At 41.9% G+C, this 17,406-nt stretch overlaps 28 non-coding genes across 28 annotated transcripts; all 28 read right to left on the reverse strand.

Moving 5' to 3' along the window:
* Positions 1-75: 75 nt before the first annotated feature.
* On the reverse strand, positions 76-149 carry TRNAT-UGU (transfer RNA threonine (anticodon UGU)). The gene has a single exon. It is a non-coding gene; the product is annotated as a tRNA-Thr (tRNA).
* A 508-nt stretch (positions 150-657) lies between these two features.
* TRNAT-UGU (transfer RNA threonine (anticodon UGU)) lies at positions 658-730 on the reverse strand. Its single transcript has one exon. It is a non-coding gene; the product is annotated as a tRNA-Thr (tRNA).
* Positions 731-1,238: 508 nt separating this feature from the next.
* On the reverse strand, positions 1,239-1,311 carry TRNAT-UGU (transfer RNA threonine (anticodon UGU)). Its single transcript has one exon. It is a non-coding gene; the product is annotated as a tRNA-Thr (tRNA).
* Positions 1,312-1,819: 508 nt separating this feature from the next.
* On the reverse strand, positions 1,820-1,892 carry TRNAT-UGU (transfer RNA threonine (anticodon UGU)). The gene has a single exon. It is a non-coding gene; the product is annotated as a tRNA-Thr (tRNA).
* A 508-nt stretch (positions 1,893-2,400) lies between these two features.
* On the reverse strand, positions 2,401-2,473 carry TRNAT-UGU (transfer RNA threonine (anticodon UGU)). The gene has a single exon. It is a non-coding gene; the product is annotated as a tRNA-Thr (tRNA).
* Positions 2,474-2,981: 508 nt separating this feature from the next.
* TRNAT-UGU (transfer RNA threonine (anticodon UGU)) lies at positions 2,982-3,054 on the reverse strand. The gene has a single exon. It is a non-coding gene; the product is annotated as a tRNA-Thr (tRNA).
* A 508-nt stretch (positions 3,055-3,562) lies between these two features.
* TRNAT-UGU (transfer RNA threonine (anticodon UGU)) lies at positions 3,563-3,635 on the reverse strand. Its single transcript has one exon. It is a non-coding gene; the product is annotated as a tRNA-Thr (tRNA).
* A 508-nt stretch (positions 3,636-4,143) lies between these two features.
* Positions 4,144-4,216, reverse strand: TRNAT-UGU (transfer RNA threonine (anticodon UGU)). Its single transcript has one exon. It is a non-coding gene; the product is annotated as a tRNA-Thr (tRNA).
* Positions 4,217-4,724: 508 nt separating this feature from the next.
* TRNAT-UGU (transfer RNA threonine (anticodon UGU)) lies at positions 4,725-4,797 on the reverse strand. Its single transcript has one exon. It is a non-coding gene; the product is annotated as a tRNA-Thr (tRNA).
* Positions 4,798-5,305: 508 nt separating this feature from the next.
* TRNAT-UGU (transfer RNA threonine (anticodon UGU)) lies at positions 5,306-5,378 on the reverse strand. Its single transcript has one exon. It is a non-coding gene; the product is annotated as a tRNA-Thr (tRNA).
* Positions 5,379-7,048: 1,670 nt separating this feature from the next.
* Positions 7,049-7,121, reverse strand: TRNAT-UGU (transfer RNA threonine (anticodon UGU)). The gene has a single exon. It is a non-coding gene; the product is annotated as a tRNA-Thr (tRNA).
* Positions 7,122-7,630: 509 nt separating this feature from the next.
* On the reverse strand, positions 7,631-7,703 carry TRNAT-UGU (transfer RNA threonine (anticodon UGU)). Its single transcript has one exon. It is a non-coding gene; the product is annotated as a tRNA-Thr (tRNA).
* Positions 7,704-8,211: 508 nt separating this feature from the next.
* TRNAT-UGU (transfer RNA threonine (anticodon UGU)) lies at positions 8,212-8,284 on the reverse strand. The gene has a single exon. It is a non-coding gene; the product is annotated as a tRNA-Thr (tRNA).
* A 508-nt stretch (positions 8,285-8,792) lies between these two features.
* TRNAT-UGU (transfer RNA threonine (anticodon UGU)) lies at positions 8,793-8,865 on the reverse strand. Its single transcript has one exon. It is a non-coding gene; the product is annotated as a tRNA-Thr (tRNA).
* Positions 8,866-9,373: 508 nt separating this feature from the next.
* TRNAT-UGU (transfer RNA threonine (anticodon UGU)) lies at positions 9,374-9,446 on the reverse strand. Its single transcript has one exon. It is a non-coding gene; the product is annotated as a tRNA-Thr (tRNA).
* A 497-nt stretch (positions 9,447-9,943) lies between these two features.
* On the reverse strand, positions 9,944-10,016 carry TRNAT-UGU (transfer RNA threonine (anticodon UGU)). Its single transcript has one exon. It is a non-coding gene; the product is annotated as a tRNA-Thr (tRNA).
* Positions 10,017-10,525: 509 nt separating this feature from the next.
* On the reverse strand, positions 10,526-10,598 carry TRNAT-UGU (transfer RNA threonine (anticodon UGU)). The gene has a single exon. It is a non-coding gene; the product is annotated as a tRNA-Thr (tRNA).
* A 508-nt stretch (positions 10,599-11,106) lies between these two features.
* Positions 11,107-11,179, reverse strand: TRNAT-UGU (transfer RNA threonine (anticodon UGU)). The gene has a single exon. It is a non-coding gene; the product is annotated as a tRNA-Thr (tRNA).
* A 498-nt stretch (positions 11,180-11,677) lies between these two features.
* On the reverse strand, positions 11,678-11,750 carry TRNAT-UGU (transfer RNA threonine (anticodon UGU)). The gene has a single exon. It is a non-coding gene; the product is annotated as a tRNA-Thr (tRNA).
* Positions 11,751-12,247: 497 nt separating this feature from the next.
* TRNAT-UGU (transfer RNA threonine (anticodon UGU)) lies at positions 12,248-12,320 on the reverse strand. Its single transcript has one exon. It is a non-coding gene; the product is annotated as a tRNA-Thr (tRNA).
* Positions 12,321-12,817: 497 nt separating this feature from the next.
* Positions 12,818-12,890, reverse strand: TRNAT-UGU (transfer RNA threonine (anticodon UGU)). Its single transcript has one exon. It is a non-coding gene; the product is annotated as a tRNA-Thr (tRNA).
* A 509-nt stretch (positions 12,891-13,399) lies between these two features.
* TRNAT-UGU (transfer RNA threonine (anticodon UGU)) lies at positions 13,400-13,472 on the reverse strand. Its single transcript has one exon. It is a non-coding gene; the product is annotated as a tRNA-Thr (tRNA).
* A 498-nt stretch (positions 13,473-13,970) lies between these two features.
* Positions 13,971-14,043, reverse strand: TRNAT-UGU (transfer RNA threonine (anticodon UGU)). Its single transcript has one exon. It is a non-coding gene; the product is annotated as a tRNA-Thr (tRNA).
* A 497-nt stretch (positions 14,044-14,540) lies between these two features.
* On the reverse strand, positions 14,541-14,613 carry TRNAT-UGU (transfer RNA threonine (anticodon UGU)). The gene has a single exon. It is a non-coding gene; the product is annotated as a tRNA-Thr (tRNA).
* Positions 14,614-15,110: 497 nt separating this feature from the next.
* On the reverse strand, positions 15,111-15,183 carry TRNAT-UGU (transfer RNA threonine (anticodon UGU)). Its single transcript has one exon. It is a non-coding gene; the product is annotated as a tRNA-Thr (tRNA).
* A 509-nt stretch (positions 15,184-15,692) lies between these two features.
* On the reverse strand, positions 15,693-15,765 carry TRNAT-UGU (transfer RNA threonine (anticodon UGU)). Its single transcript has one exon. It is a non-coding gene; the product is annotated as a tRNA-Thr (tRNA).
* Positions 15,766-16,273: 508 nt separating this feature from the next.
* Positions 16,274-16,346, reverse strand: TRNAT-UGU (transfer RNA threonine (anticodon UGU)). Its single transcript has one exon. It is a non-coding gene; the product is annotated as a tRNA-Thr (tRNA).
* A 509-nt stretch (positions 16,347-16,855) lies between these two features.
* Positions 16,856-16,928, reverse strand: TRNAT-UGU (transfer RNA threonine (anticodon UGU)). Its single transcript has one exon. It is a non-coding gene; the product is annotated as a tRNA-Thr (tRNA).
* Between the last annotated feature and the right edge of the window lie 478 nt (positions 16,929-17,406).

Raw genomic sequence — 17,406 nt, forward strand, 5'->3', positions numbered from 1 at the left:
TGAGTTACACACTCATTACACATAAACATGCAACATTGACTGGTATGTCAAACATTAAAAATTCTCTCTAGTGGAAGCCCCTTATGAGATTCGAACTCATGACCCCCTGGTTTACAAGACCAGTGCTCTAACCACTGAGCTAAGGAGGCTACTAGGACTCTTCAACATTCGTGCGAAATTAAAATGAGTCACATTAATATGCTTGCATTGAGTGGTTTCAGTGGTTTTCAGACCGCAATTACCTGTAGGAGTTGCCTCAATGAAAGTGAGAAATTGAGTTGAGTCAAAAAATTCGCTTGTCTTGACTGGTTTCAGTAACTCACTCATCGCCCATAAACATACAACATTGACTGGTTTGTTCATCCAAGATGGAAAATTAGCTGTAGGAGTTGCCCTTATGAAATTCGAACTCATGGCCCCGCTATAACCACGGAGCTAAGGAGGCGGCTTGTAGCCTTGAAGATACCGTGTAGGAGTTGCCCCTAAGAAATTCGAAGTAATGGCTTCTGTCTGAACCACAGAGCTAAGGAGGCGGCTTGCATTGCAAATTGACTCATATCAATGCGCCTGTCTTGATAAGTTTGAGTTACACACTCATTACACATAAACATGCAACATTGACTGGTATGTCAAACATTAAAAATTCTCTCTAGTGGAAGCCCCATATGAGATTCCAACTCATGACCCCTGGTTTACAAGACCAGTGCTCTAACCACTGAGCTAAGGAGGCTAGTTGGACTCTTCAACAGTCGTACGAAATTAAAATGAGTCACATTAATATGCTTGTATTGAGTGGTTTCAGTGGTTTTCAGACCGCAATTAACTGTAGGAGTTGCCTCAATGAAAGTGAGAAATTGAGTTGAGTCAAAAAATTCGTTTGTCTTGATTGGTTTCAGTAACTCACTCATCGCCCATAAACATACAACATTGACTGGTTTGTTCATCCAATATGGGAAATTAGCTGTAGGAGTTGCCCTTATGAAATTCGAACTCATGGCCCCGCTATAACCACGGAGCTAAGGAGGCGGCTTGTAGCCTTGAAGATACCGTGTAGGAGTTGCCCCTAAGAAATTCGAAGTAATGGCTTCTGTCTGAACCACAGAGCTAAGGAGGCGGCTTGCATTGCAAATTGACTCATATCAATGCGCCTGTCTTGATAAGTTTGAGTTACACACTCATTACACATAAACATGCAACATTGACTGGTATGTCAAACATTAAAAATTCTCTCTAGTGGAAGCCCCCTATGAGATTCAAACTCATGACCCCTGGTTTACAAGACCAGTGCTCTAACCACTGAGCTAAGGAGGCTAGTTGGACTCTTCAACAGTCGTACGAAATTAAAATGAGTCATATTAATATGCTTGTATTGAGTGGTTTCAGTGGTTTTCAGACCGCAATTAACTGTAGGAGTTGCCTCAATGAAAGTGAGAAATTGAGTTGAGTCAAAAAATTCGCTTGTCTTGATTGGTTTCTGTAACTCACTCATCGCCCATAAACATACAACATTGACTGGTTTGTTCATCCAAGATGGAAAATTAGCTGTAGGAGTTGCCCTTATGAAATTCGAACTCATGGCCCCGCTATAACCACGGAGCTAAGGAGGCAGCTTGTAGCCTTGAAGATACCGTGTAGGAGTTGCACCTAAGAAATTCGAAGTAGTGGCTTCTGTCTTAACCAAAGAGCTAAGGAGGCGGCTTGCATTGCAAATTGAGTCATATCAATGCGCCTGTCTTGATAAGTTTGAGTTACACACTCATTACACATAAACATGCAACATTGACTGGTATGTCAAACATTAAAAATTCTCTCTAGCGGAAGCCCCCTATGAGATTCGAACTCATGACCCCTGGTTTACAAGACCAGTGTTCTAACCACTGAGCTAAGGAGGCTAGTTGGACTCTTCAACAGTCGTACGAAATTAAAATGAGTCATATTAATATGCTTGTATTGAGTGGTTTCAGTGGTTTTCAGACCGCAATTAACTGTAGGAGTTGCCTCAATGAAAGTGAGAAATTGAGTTGAGTCAAAAAATTCGCTTGTCTTGATTGGTTTCTGTAACTCACTCATCGCCCATAAACATACAACATTGACTGGTTTGTTCATCCAAGATGGAAAATTAGCTGTAGGAGTTGCCCTTATGAAATTCGAACTCATGGCCCCGCTATAACCACGGAGCTAAGGAGGCAGCTTGTAGCCTTGAAGATACCGTGTAGGAGTTGCACCTAAGAAATTCGAAGTAGTGGCTTCTGTCTTAACCAAAGAGCTAAGGAGGCGGCTTGCATTGCAAATTGAGTCATATCAATGCGCCTGTCTTGATAAGTTTGAGTTACACACTCATTACACATAAACATGCAACATTGACTGGTATGTCAAACATTAAAAATTCTCTCTAGCGGAAGCCCCCTATGAGATTCGAACTCATGACCCCTGGTTTACAAGACCAGTGTTCTAACCACTGAGCTAAGGAGGCTAGTTGGACTCTTCAACATTCGTACGAAATTAAAATGAGTCACATTAATATGCTTGTATTGAGTGGTTTCAGTGGTTTTCAGACAGCAATTAACTGTAGGAGTTGCCTCAATGAAAGTGAGAAATTGAGTTGAGTCAAAAAATTCGCTTGTCTTGATTGGTTTCAGTAACTCACTCATCGCCCATAAACATACAACATTGACTGGTTTGTTCATCCAAGATGGAAAATTAGCTGTAGGAGTTGCCCTTATGAAATTCGAACTCATGGCCCCGCTATAACCACGGAGCTAAGGAGGCAGCTTGTAGCCTTGAAGATACCGTGTAGGAGTTGCACCTAAGAAATTCGAAGTAGTGGCTTCTGTCTTAACCAAAGAGCTAAGGAGGCGGCTTGCATTGCAAATTGAGTCATATCAATGCGCCTGTCTTGATAAGTTTGAGTTACACACTCATTACACATAAACATGCAACATTGACTGGTATGTCAAACATTAAAAATTCTCTCTAGCGGAAGCCCCTTATGAGATTCGAACTCATGACCCCTGGTTTACAAGACCAGTGCTCTAACCACTGAGCTAAGGAGGCTAGTTGGACTCTTCAACATTCGTACGAAATTAAAATGAGTCACATTAATATGCTTGTATTGAGTGGTTTCAGTGGTTTTCAGACCGCAATTAACTGTAGGAGTTGCCTCAATGAAAGTGAGAAATTGAGTTGAGTCAAAAAATTCGCTTGTCTTGATTGGTTTCAGTAACTCACTCATCGCCCATAAACATACAACATTGACTGGTTTGTTCATCCAAGATGGAAAATTAGCTGTAGGAGTTGCCCTTATGAAATTCGAACTCATGGCCCCGCTATAACCACGGAGCTAAGGAGGCGGCTTGTAGCCTTGAAGATACCGTGTAGGAGTTGCCCCTAAGAAATTCGAAGTAGTGGCTTCTGTCTTAACCAAAGAGCTAAGGAGGCGGCTTGCATTGCAAATTGAGTCATATCAATGCGCCTGTCTTGATAAGTTTGAGTTACACACTCATTACACATAAACATGCAACATTGACTGGTATGTCAAACATTAAAAATTCTCTCTAGCGGAAGCCCCCTATGAGATTCGAACTCGTGACCCCTGGTTTACAAGACCAGTGCTCTAACCACTGAGCTAAGGAGGCTAGTTGGACTCTCCAACATTCGTACGAAATTAAAATGAGTCACATTAATATGCTTGTATTGAGTGGTTTCAGTGGTTTTCAGACCGCAATTAACTGTAGGAGTTGCCTCAATGAAAGTGAGAAATTGAGTTGAGTCAAAAAATTCGCTTGTCTTGATTGGTTTCAGTAACTCACTCATCGCCCATAAACATACAACATTGACTGGTTTGTTCATCCAAGATGGAAAATTAGCTGTAGGAGTTGCCCTTATGAAATTCGAACTCATGGCCCCGCTATAACCACGGAGCTAAGGAGGCGGCTTGTAGCCTTGAAGATACCGTGTAGGAGTTGCCCCTAAGAAATTCGAAGTAATGGCTTCTGTCTGAACCACAGAGCTAAGGAGGCGGCTTGCATTGCAAATTGACTCATATCAATGCGCCTGTCTTGATAAGTTTGAGTTACACACTCATTACACATAAACATGCAACATTGACTGGTATGTCAAACATTAAAAATTCTCTCTAGTGGAAGCCCCATATGAGATTCCAACTCATGGCCCCTGGTTTACAAGACCAGTGCTCTAACCACTGAGCTAAGGAGGCTAGTTGGACTCTTCAACAGTCGTACGAAATTAAAATGAGTCACATTAATATGCTTGTATTGAGTGGTTTCAGTGGTTTTCAGACCGCAATTAACTGTAGGAGTTGCCTCAATGAAAGTGAGAAATTGAGTTGAGTCAAAAAATTCGTTTGTCTTGATTGGTTTCAGTAACTCACTCATCGCCCATAAACATACAACATTGACTGGTTTGTTCATCCAAGATGGGAAATTAGCTGTAGGAGTTGCCCTTATGAAATTCGAACTCATGGCCCCGCTATAACCACGGAGCTAAGGAGGCAGCTTGTAGCCTTGAAGATACCGTGTAGGAGTTGCACCTAAGAAATTCGAAGTAGTGGCTTCTGTCTTAACCAAAGAGCTAAGGAGGCGGCTTGCATTGCAAATTGAGTCATATCAATGCGCCTGTCTTGATAAGTTTAAGTTACACACTCATTACACATAAACATGCAACATTGACTGGTATGTCAAACATTAAAAATTCTCTCTAGCGGAAGCCCCCTATGAGATTCGAACTCATGACCCCTGGTTTACAAGACCAGTGTTCTAACCACTGAGCTAAGGAGGCTAGTTGGACTCTTCAACATTCGTACGAAATTAAAATGAGTCACATTAATATGCTTGTATTGAGTGGTTTCAGTGGTTTTCAGACAGCAATTAACTGTAGGAGTTGCCTCAATGAAAGTGAGAAATTGAGTTGAGTCAAAAAATTCGCTTGTCTTGATTGGTTTCAGTAACTCACTCATCGCCCATAAACATACAACATTGACTGGTTTGTTCATCCAAGATGGAAAATTAGCTGTAGGAGTTGCCCTTATGAAATTCGAACTCATGGCCCCGCTATAACCACGGAGCTAAGGAGGCGGCTTGTAGCCTTGAAGATACCGTGTAGGAGTTGCCCCTAAGAAATTCGAAGTAGTGGCTTCTGTCTTAACCAAAGAGCTAAGGAGGCGGCTTGCATTGCAAATTGAGTCATATCAATGCGCCTGTCTTGATAAGTTTGAGTTACACACTCATTACACATAAACATGCAACATTGACTGGTATGTCAAACATTAAAAATTCTCTCTAGTGGAAGCCCCCTATGAGATTCGAACTCATGACCCCTGGTTTACAAGACCAGTGCTCTAACCACTGAGCTAAGGAGGCTAGTTGGACTCTTCAACATTCGTACGAAATTAAAATGAGTCACATTAATATGCTTGTATTGAGTGGTTTCAGTGGTTTTCAGACCGCAATTAACTGTTGGAGTTGCCTCAATGAAAGTGAGAAATTGAGTTGAGTCAAAAAATTCGCTTGTCTTGATTGGTTTCAGTAACTCACTCATCGCCCATAAACATACAACATTGACTGGTTTGTTCATCCAAGATGGGAAATTAGCTGCAGGAGTTGCCCTTATGAAATTCGAACTCATGGCCCCCGCTATAACCACAGAGCTACGGAGGTGGCTTGTAGCCTTGAAGATACCGTGTAGGAGTTGCCCCTAAGAAATTCGAAGTAATGGCTTCTGTCTTAACCACAGAGCTAAGGAGGCGGCTTGCATTGCAAATTGAGTCATATCAATGCGCCTGTCTTGATAAGTTTGAGTTACACACTCATTACACATAAACATGCAACATTGACTGGTATGTCAAACATTAAAAATTCTCTCTAGTGGAAGCCCAATATGAGATTGGAACTCATGACCCCTGGTTTACAAGACCAGTGCTCAACCACTGAGCTAAGGAGGCTAGTTGGACTCTTCAACAGTCGTACGAAATTAAAATGAGTCACATTAATATGCTTGTATTGAGTGGTTTCAGTGGTTTTCAGACCGCAATTAACTGTTGGAGTTGCCTCAATGAAAGTGAGAAATTGAGTTGAGTCAAAAAATTCGCTTGTCTTGATTGGTTTCAGTAACTCACTCATCGCCCATAAACATACAACATTGACTGGTTTGTTCATCCAAGATGGAAAATTAGCTGTAGGAGTTGCCCTTATGAAATTCGAACTCATGGCCCCACTATAACCACGGAGCTAAGGAGGCAGCTTGTAGCCTTGAAGATACCGTGTAGGAGTTGCCCCTAAGAAATTCGAAGTAATGGCTTCTGTCTTAACCATAGAGCTAAGGAGGCGGCTTGCATTGCAAATTGAGTCATATCAATGCGCCTGTCTTGATAAGTTTGAGTTACACACTCATTACACATAAACATGCAACATTGACTGGTATGTCAAACATTAAAAATTCTCTCTAGTGGAAGCCCGCTATGAGATTCGAACTCATGACCCCTGGTGTACAAGACCAGTGCTCCAACCACTGAGCAAAGGAGGCTAGTTGCACTCTTCAACATTCGTACGAAATTAAAATGAGTCATATTAATATGCTTGTATTGAGTGGTTTCAGTGGTTTTCAGACCGCAATTAACTGTTGGAGTTGCCTCAATGAAAGTGAGAAATTGAGTTGAGTCAAAAAATTCGTTTGTCTTGATTGGTTTCAGTAACTCACTCATCGCCCATAAACATACAACATTGACTGGTTTGTTCATCCAAGATGGAAAATTAGCTGTAGGAGTTGCCCTTATGAAATTCGAACTCATGGCCCCGCTATAACCACGGAGCTAAGGAGGCAGCTTGTAGCCTTGAAGATACCGTGTAGGAGTTGCACCTAAGAAATTCGAAGTAGTGGCTTCTGTCTTAACCAAAGAGCTAAGGAGGCGGCTTGCATTGCAAATTGAGTCATATCAATGCGCCTGTCTTGATAAGTTTGAGTTACACACTCATTACAGATAAACATGCAACATTGACTGGTATGTCAAACATTAAAAATTCTCTCTAGTGGAAGCACCCTATGAGATTCGAACTCATGACCCCTGGTTCACAAGATCAGTGCTCTAACCGCTGAGCTAAGGAGGCTAGTTGGACTCTTCAACATTCGTACGAAATTAAAATGAGTCACATTAATATGCTTGTATTGAGTGGTTTCAGTGGTTTTCAGACCGCAATTAACTGTAGGAGTTGCCTCAATGAAAGTGAGAAATTGAGTTGAATCAAAAAATTCGCTTGTCTTGATTGGTTTCAGTAACTCACTCATCGCCCATAAACATACAACATTGACTGGTTTGTTCATCCAAGATGGGAAATTAGCTGTAGGAGTTGCCCTTATGAAATTCGAACTCATGGCCCCCGCTATAACCACAGAGCTACGGAGGCGGCTTGTAGCCTTGAAGATACCGTGTAGGAGTTGCCCCTAAGAAATTCGAAGTAATGGCTTCTGTCTTAACCACAGAGCTAAGGAGGCGGCTTGCATTGCAAATTGACTCATATCAATGCGCCTGTCTTGATAAGTTTGAGTTACACACTCATTACACATAAACATGCAACATTGACTGGTATGTCAAACATTAAAAATTCTCTCTAGTGGAAGCACCCTATGAGATTCGAACTCATGACCCCTGGTTCACAAGACCAGTGCTCTAACCACTGAGCTAAGGAGGCTAGTTGGACTCTTCAACATTCGTACGAAATTAAAATGAGTCACATTAATATGCTTGTATTGAGTGGTTTCAGTGGTTTTCAGACCGCAATTAACTGTAGGAGTTGCCTCAATGAAAGTGAGAAATTGAGTTGAGTCAAAAAATTCGCTTGTCTTGATTGGTTTCAGTAACTCACTCATCGCCCATAAACATACAACATTGACTGGTTTGTTCATCCAAGATGGAAAATTAGCTGTAGGAGTTGCCCTTATGAAATTCGAACTCATGGCCCCGCTATAACCACGGAGCTAAGGAGGCGGCTTGTAGCCTTGAAGATACCGTGTAGGAGTTGCCCCTAAGAAATTCGAAGTAGTGGCTTCTGTCTTAACCAAAGAGCTAAGGAGGCGGCTTGCATTGCAAATTGAGTCATATCAATGCGCCTGTCTTGATAAGTTTGAGTTACACACTCATTACACATAAACATGCAACATTGACTGGTATGTCAAACATTAAAAATTCTCTCTAGCGGAAGCCCCCTATGAGATTCGAACTCATGACCCCTGGTTTACAAGACCAGTGCTCTAACCACTGAGCTAAGGAGGCTAGTTGGACTCTCCAACATTCGTACGAAATTAAAATGAGTCACATTAATATGCTTGTATTGAGTGGTTTCAGTGGTTTTCAGACCGCAATTAACTGTAGGAGTTGCCTCAATGAAAGTGAGAAATTGAGTTGAGTCAAAAAATTCGCTTGTCTTGATTGGTTTCAGTAACTCACTCATCGCCCATAAACATACAACATTGACTGGTTTGTTCATCCAAGATGGAAAATTAGCTGTAGGAGTTGCCCTTATGAAATTCGAACTCATGGCCCCGCTATAACCACGGAGCTAAGGAGGCGGCTTGTAGCCTTGAAGATACCGTGTAGGAGTTGCCCCTAAGAAATTCGAAGTAATGGCTTCTGTCTGAACCACAGAGCTAAGGAGGCGGCTTGCATTGCAAATTGACTCATATCAATGCGCCTGTCTTGATAAGTTTGAGTTACACACTCATTACACATAAACATGCAACATTGACTGGTATGTCAAACATTAAAAATTCTCTCTAGTGGAAGCCCCATATGAGATTCCAACTCATGGCCCCTGGTTTACAAGACCAGTGCTCTAACCACTGAGCTAAGGAGGCTAGTTGGACTCTTCAACAGTCGTACGAAATTAAAATGAGTCACATTAATATGCTTGTATTGAGTGGTTTCAGTGGTTTTCAGACCGCAATTAACTGTAGGAGTTGCCTCAATGAAAGTGAGAAATTGAGTTGAGTCAAAAAATTCGCTTGTCTTGATTGGTTTCAGTAACTCACTCATCGCCCATAAACATACAACATTGACTGGTTTGTTCATCCAAGATGGAAAATTAGCTGTAGGAGTTGCCCTTATGAAATTCGAACTCATGGCCCCGCTATAACCACGGAGCTAAGGAGGCGGCTTGTAGCCTTGAAGATACCGTGTAGGAGTTGCCCCTAAGAAATTCGAAGTAATGGCTTCTGTCTGAACCACAGAGCTAAGGAGGCGGCTTGCATTGCAAATTGACTCATATCAATGCGCCTGTCTTGATAAGTTTGAGTTACACACTCATTACACATAAACATGCAACATTGACTGGTATGTCAAACATTAAAAATTCTCTCTAGTGGAAGCCCCATATGAGATTCCAACTCATGGCCCCTGGTTTACAAGACCAGTGCTCTAACCACTGAGCTAAGGAGGCTAGTTGGACTCTTCAACAGTCGTACGAAATTAAAATGAGTCACATTAATATGCTTGTATTGAGTGGTTTCAGTGGTTTTCAGACCGCAATTAACTGTAGGAGTTGCCTCAATGAAAGTGAGAAATTGAGTTGAGTCAAAAAATTCGTTTGTCTTGATTGGTTTCAGTAACTCACTCATCGCCCATAAACATACAACATTGACTGGTTTGTTCATCCAAGATGGGAAATTAGCTGTAAGAGTTGCCCTTGTGAAATTCGAACTCATGGCCCCGCTATAACCACGGAGCTAAGGAAGCGGCTTGTAGCCTTGAAGATACCGTGTAGGAGTTGCCCCTAAGAAATTCGAAGTAATGGATTCTGTCTTAACCACAAAGCTAAGGAGGCGGCTTGCTTTGCAAATTGACTCATATCAATGCGCCTGTCTTGATAAGTTTGAGTTACACATAAACATGCAACATTGACTGGTATGTCAAACATTAAAAATTCTCTCTAGTGGAAGCCCCCTATGAGATTCGAACTCATGACCCCTGGTTTACAAGACCAGTGCTCTAACCACTGAGCTAAGGAGGCTAGTTGGACTCTTCAACATTCGTACGAAATTAAAATGAGTCACATTAATATGCTTGTATTCAGTGGTTTCAGTGGTTTTCAGACCGCAATTAACTGTAGGAGTTGCCTCAATGAAAGTGAGAAATTGAGTTGAGTCAAAAAATTCGCTTGTCTTGATTGGTTTCAGTAACTCACTCATCGCCCATAAACATACAACATTGACTGGTTTGTTCATCCAAGATGGGAAATTAGCTGTAGGAGTTGCCCTTATGAAATTCGAACTCATGGCCCCCGCTATAACCACAGAGCTACGGAGGCGGCTTGTAGCCTTGAAGATACCGTGTAGGAGTTGCCCCTAAGAAATTCGAAGTAATGGCTTCTGTCTTAACCACAGAGCTAAGGAGGCGGCTTGCATTGCAAATTGAGTCATATCAATGCGCCTGTCTTGATAAGTTTGAGTTACACACTCATTACACATAAACATGCAACATTGACTGGTATGTCAAACATTAAAAATTCTTTCTCGCGGAAGCCCCCTATGAGATTCGAACTCATGACCCCTGGTTTACAAGACCAGTGCTCTAACCACTGAGCTAAGGAGGCTAGTTGGACTCTTCAACATTCGTACGAAATTAAAATGAGTCACATTAATATGCTTGTATTGAGTGGTTTCAGTGGTTTTCAGACCGCAATTAACTGTAGGAGTTGCCTCAATGAAAGTGAGAAATTGAGTTGAGTCAAAAAATTCGCTTGTCTTGATTGGTTTCAGTAACTCACTCATCGCCCATAAACATACAACATTGACTGGTTTGTTCATCCAAGATGGAAAATTAGCTGTAGGAGTTTCCCTTATGAAATTCGAACTCATGGCCCCGCTATAACCACGGAGCTAAGGAGGCGGCTTGTAACCTTGAAGATACCGTGTAGGAGTTGCCCCTAAGAAATTCGAAGTAATGGCTTCTGTCTGAACCACAGAGCTAAGGAGGCGGCTTGCATTGCAAATTGACTCATATCAATGCGCCTGTCTTGATAAGTTTGAGTTACACACTCATTACACATAAACATGCAACATTGACTGGTATGTCAAACATTAAAAATTCTCTCTAGTGGAAGCCCCCTATGAGATTCGAACTCATGACCCCTGGTTTACAAGACCAGTGCTCTAACCACTGAGCTAAGGAGGCTAGTTGGCCTCTTCAACATTCGTACGAAATTAAAATGAGTCACATTAATATGCTTGTATTCAGTGGTTTCAGTGGTTTTCAGACCGCAATTAACTGTAGGAGTTGCCTCAATGAACGTGAGAAATTGAGTTGAGTCAAAAAATTCGCTTGTCTTGATTGGTTTCAGTAACTCACTCATCGCCCATAAACATACAACATTGACTGGTTTGTTCATCCAAGATGGGAAATTAGCTGTAGGAGTTGCCCTTATGAAATTCGAACTCATGGCCCCCGCTATAACCACAGAGCTACGGAGGCGGCTTGTAGCCTTGAAGATACCGTGTAGGAGTTGCCCCTAAGAAATTCGAAGTAATGGCTTCTGTCTTAACCACAGAGCTAAGGAGGCGGCTTGCATTGCAAATTGAGTCATATCAATGCGCCTGTCTTGATAAGTTTGAGTTACACACAAACATGCAACATTGACTGGTATGTCAAACATTAAAAATTCTCTCTAGAGGAAGCCCCCTATGAGATTCGAACTCATGACCCCTGGTTTACAAGACCAGTGCTCTAACCACTGAGCTAAGGAGACTAGTTGGACTCTTCAACAGTCGTACGAAATTAAAATGAGTCACATTAATATGCTTGTATTGAGTGGTTTCAGTGGTTTTCAGACCGCAATTAACTGTAGGAGTTGCCTCAATGAAAGTGAGAAATTGAGTTGAGTCAAAAAATTCGCTTGTCTTGATTGGTTTCAGTAACTCACTCATCGCCCATAAACATACAACATTGACTGGTTTGTTCATCCAAGATGGGAAATTAGCTGTAGGAGTTGCCCTTGTGAAATTCGAACTCATGGCCCCGCTATAACCACGGAGCTAAGGAAGCGGCTTGTAGCCTTGAAGATACCGTGTAGGAGTTGCCCCTAAGAAATTCGAAGTAATGGATTCTGTCTTAACCACAGAGCTAAGGAGGCGGCTTGCATTGCAAATTGAGTCATATCAATGCGCCTGTCTTGATAAGTTTGAGTTACACACAAACATGCAACATTGACTGGTATGTCAAACATTAAAAATTCTCTCTAGTGGAAGCCCCCTATGAGATTCGAACTCATGACCCCTGGTTTACAAGACCAGTGCTCTAACCACTGAGCTAAGGAGACTTGTTGGACTCTTCAACAGTCGTACGAAATTAAAATGAGTCACATTAATATGCTTGTATTGAGTGGTTTCAGTGGTTTTCAGACCGCAATTAACTGTAGGAGTTGCCTCAATGAAAGTGAGAAATTGAGTTGAGTCAAAAAATTCGCTTGTCTTGATTGGTTTCAGTAACTCACTCATCGCCCATAAACATACAACATTGACTGGTTTGTTCATCCAAGATGGGAAATTAGCTGTAGGAGTTGCCCTTGTGAAATTCGAACTCATGGCCCCGCTATAACCACGGAGCTAAGGAAGCGGCTTGTAGCCTTGAAGATACCGTGTAGGAGTTGCCCCTAAGAAATTCGAAGTAATGGATTCTGTCTTAACCACAAAGCTAAGGTGGCGGCTTGCTTTGCAAATTGACTCATATCAATGCGCCTGTCTTGATAAGTTTGAGTTACACATAAACATGCAACATTGACTGGTATGTCAAACATTAAAAATTCTCTCTAGTGGAAGCCCCCTATGAGATTCGAACTCATGACCCCTGGTTTACAAGACCAGTGCTCTAACCACTGAGCTAAGGAGGCTAGTTGGACTCTTCAACATTCGTACGAAATTAAAATGAGTCACATTAATATGCTTGTATTCAGTGGTTTCAGTGGTTTTCAGGCCGCAATTAACTGTAGGAGTTGCCTCAATGAAAGTGAGAAATTGAGTTGAGTCAAAAAATTCGCTTGTCTTGATTGGTTTCAGTAACTCACTCATCGCCCATAAACATACAACATTGACTGGTTTGTTCATCCAAGATGGGAAATTAGCTGTAGGAGTTGCCCTTATGAAATTCGAACTCATGGCCCCCGCTATAACCACAGAGCTACGGAGGCGGCTTGTAGCCTTGAAGATACCGTGTAGGAGTTGCCCCTAAGAAATTCGAAGTAATGGCTTCTGTCTTAACCACAGAGCTAAGGAGGCGGCTTGCATTGCAAATTGAGTCATATCAATGCGCCTGTCTTGATAAGTTTGAGTTACACACTCATTACACATAAACATGCAACATTGACTGGTATGTCAAACATTAAAAATTCTTTCTCGCGGAAGCCCCCTATGAGATTCGAACTCATGACCCCTGGTTTACAAGACCAGTGCTCTAACCACTGAGCTAAGGAGGCTAGTTGGACTCTTCAACATTCGTACGAAATTAAAATGAGTCACATTAATATGCTTGTATTCAGTGGTTTCAGTGGTTTTCAGGCCGCAATTAACTGTAGGAGTTGCCTCAATGAAAGTGAGAAATTGAGTTGAGTCAAAAAATTCGCTTGTCTTGATTGGTTTCAGTAACTCACTCATCGCCCATAAACATACAACATTGACTGGTTTGTTCATCCAAGATGGGAAATTAGCTGTAGGAGTTGCCCTTATGAAATTCGAACTCATGGCCCCCGCTATAACCACAGAGCTACGGAGGCGGCTTGTAGCCTTGAAGATACCGTGTAGGAGTTGCCCCTAAGAAATTCGAAGTAATGGCTTCTGTCTTAACCACAGAGCTAAGGAGGCGGCTTGCATTGCAAATTGAGTCATATCAATGCGCCTGTCTTGATAAGTTTGAGTTACACACAAACATGCAACATTGACTGGTATGTCAAACATTAAAAATTCTCTCTAGTGGAAGCCCCCTATGAGATTCGAACTCATGACCCCTGGTTTACAAGACCAGTGCTCTAACCACTGAGCTAAGGAGACTAGTTGGACTCTTCAACAGTCGTACGAAATTAAAATGAGTCACATTAATATGCTTGTATTGAGTGGTTTCAGTGGTTTTCAGACCGCAATTAACTGTAGGAGTTGCCTCAATGAAAGTGAGAAATTGAGTTGAGTCAAAAAATTCGCTTGTCTTGATTGGTTTCAGTAACTCACTCATCGCCCATAAACATACAACATTGACTGGTTTGTTCATCCAAGATGGGAAATTAGCTGTAGGAGTTGCCCTTGTGAAATTCGAACTCATGGCCCCGCTATAACCACGGAGCTAAGGAAGCGGCTTGTAGCCTTGAAGATACCGTGTAGGAGTTGCCCCTAAGAAATTCGAAGTAATGGATTCTGTCTTAACCACAGAGCTAAGGAGGCGGCTTGCATTGCAAATTGAGTCATATCAATGCGCCTGTCTTGATAAGTTTGAGTTACACACAAACATGCAACATTGACTGGTATGTCAAACATTAAAAATTCTCTCTAGTGGAAGCCCCCTATGAGATTCGAACTCATGACCCCTGGTTTACAAGACCAGTGCTCTAACCACTGAGCTAAGGAGACTTGTTGGACTCTTCAACAGTCGTACGAAATTAAAATGAGTCACATTAATATGCTTGTATTGAGTGGTTTCAGTGGTTTTCAGACCGCAATTAACTGTAGGAGTTGCCTCAATGAAAGTGAGAAATTGAGTTGAGTCAAAAAATTCGCTTGTCTTGATTGGTTTCAGTAACTCACTCATCGCCCATAAACATACAACATTGACTGGTTTGTTCATCCAAGATGGGAAATTAGCTGTAGGAGTTGCCCTTGTGAAATTCGAACTCATGGCCCCGCTATAACCACGGAGCTAAGGAAGCGGCTTGTAGCCTTGAAGATACCGTGTAGGAGTTGCCCCTAAGAAATTCGAAGTAATGGATTCTGTCTTAACCACAAAGCTAAGGAGGCGGCTTGCTTTGCAAATTGACTCATATCAATGCGCCTGTCTTGATAAGTTTGAGTTACACATAAACATGCAACATTGACTGGTATGTCAAACATTAAAAATTCTCTCTAGTGGAAGCCCCCTATGAGATTCGAACTCATGACCCCTGGTTTACAAGACCAGTGCTCTAACCACTGAGCTAAGGAGGCTAGTTGGACTCTTCAACATTCGTACGAAATTAAAATGAGTCACATTAATATGCTTGTATTCAGTGGTTTCAGTGGTTTTCAGGCCGCAATTAACTGTAGGAGTTGCCTCAATGATAGTGAGAAATTGAGTTGAGTCAAAAAATTCGCTTGTCTTGATTGGTTTCAGTAACTCACTCATCGCCCATAAACATACAACATTGACTGGTTTGTTCATCCAAGATGGGAAATTAGCTGTAGGAGTTGCCCTTATGAAATTCGAACTCATGGCCCCCGCTATAACCACAGAGCTACGGAGGCGGCTTGTAGCCTTGAAGATACCGTGTAGGAGTTGCCCCTAAGAAATTCGAAGTAATGGCTTCTGTCTTAACCACAGAGCTAAGGAGGCGGCTTGCATTGCAAATTGAGTCATATCAATGCGCCTGTCTTGATAAGTTTGAGTTACACACTCATTACACATAAACATGCAACATTGACTGGTATGTCAAACATTAAAAATTCTTTCTCGCGGAAGCCCCCTATGAGATTCGAACTCATGACCCCTGGTTTACAAGACCAGTGCTCTAACCACTGAGCTAAGGAGGCTAGTTGGACTCTTCAACATTCGTACGAAATTAAAATGAGTCACATTAATATGCTTGTATTGAGTGGTTTCAGTGGTTTTCAGACCGCAATTAACTGTAGGAGTTGCCTCAATGAAAGTGAGAAATTGAGTTGAGTCAAAAAATTCGCTTGTCTTGATTGGTTTCAGTAACTCACTCATCGCCCATAAACATACAACATTGACTGGTTTGTTCATCCAAGATGGAAAATTAGCTGTAGGAGTTTCCCTTATGAAATTCGAACTCATGGCCCCGCTATAACCACGGAGCTAAGGAGGCGGCTTGTAGCCTTGAAGATACCGTGTAGGAGTTGCCCCTAAGAAATTCGAAGTAATGGCTTCTGTCTGAACCACAGAGCTAAGGAGGCGGCTTGCATTGCAAATTGACTCATATCAATGCGCCTGTCTTGATAAGTTTGAGTTACACACTCATTACACATAAACATGCAACATTGACTGGTATGTCAAACATTAAAAATTCTCTCTAGTGGAAGCCCCCTATGAGATTCGAACTCATGACCCCTGGTTTACAAGACCAGTGCTCTAACCACTGAGCTAAGGAGGCTAGTTGGCCTCTTCAACATTCGTACGAAATTAAAATGAGTCACATTAATATGCTTGTATTCAGTGGTTTCAGTGGTTTTCAGACCGCAATTAACTGTAGGAGTTGCCTCAATGAACGTGAGAAATTGAGTTGAGTCAAAAAATTCGCTTGTCTTGATTGGTTTCAGTAACTCACTCATCGCCCATAAACATACAACATTGACTGGTTTGTTCATCCAAGATGGGAAATTAGCTGTAGGAGTTGCCCTTATGAAATTCGAACTCATGGCCCCCGCTATAACCACAGAGCTACGGAGGCGGCTTGTAGCCTTGAAGATACCGTGTAGGAGTTGCCCCTAAGAAATTCGAAGTAATGGCTTCTGTCTTAACCACAGAGCTAAGGAGGCGGCTTGCATTGCAAATTGAGTCATATCAATGCGCCTGTCTTGATAAGTTTGAGTTACACACTCATTACACATAAACATGCAACATTGACTGGTATGTCAAACATTAAAAATTCTTTCTCGCGGAAGCCCCCTATGAGATTCGAACTCATGACCCCTGGTTTACAAGACCAGTGCTCTAACCACTGAGCTAAGGAGGCTAGTTGGACTCTTCAACATTCGTACGAAATTAAAATGAGTCACATTAATATGCTTGTATTGAGTGGTTTCAGTGGTTTTCAGACCGCAATTAACTGTAGGAGTTGCCTCAATGAAAGTGAGAAATTGAGTTGAGTCAAAAAATTCGCTTGTCTTGATTGGTTTCAGTAACTCACTCATCGCCCATAAACATACAACATTGACTGGTTTGTTCATCCAAGATGGAAAATTAGCTGTAGGAGTTTCCCTTATGAAATTCGAACTCATGGCCCCGCTATAACCACGGAGCTAAGGAGGCGGCTTGTAGCCTTGAAGATACCGTGTAGGAGTTGCCCCTAAGAAATTCGAAGTAATGGCTTCTGTCTGAACCACAGAGCTAAGGAGGCGGCTTGCATTGCAAATTGACTCATATCAATGCGCCTGTCTTGATAAGTTTGAGTTACACACTCATTACACATAAACATGCAACATTGACTGGTA

Source organism: Saccoglossus kowalevskii, chromosome 18 (assembly GCF_978046115.1).
Source record: "Saccoglossus kowalevskii chromosome 18, keSacKowa6.1, whole genome shotgun sequence".
Taxonomy (NCBI): domain Eukaryota; kingdom Metazoa; phylum Hemichordata; class Enteropneusta; family Harrimaniidae; genus Saccoglossus; species Saccoglossus kowalevskii.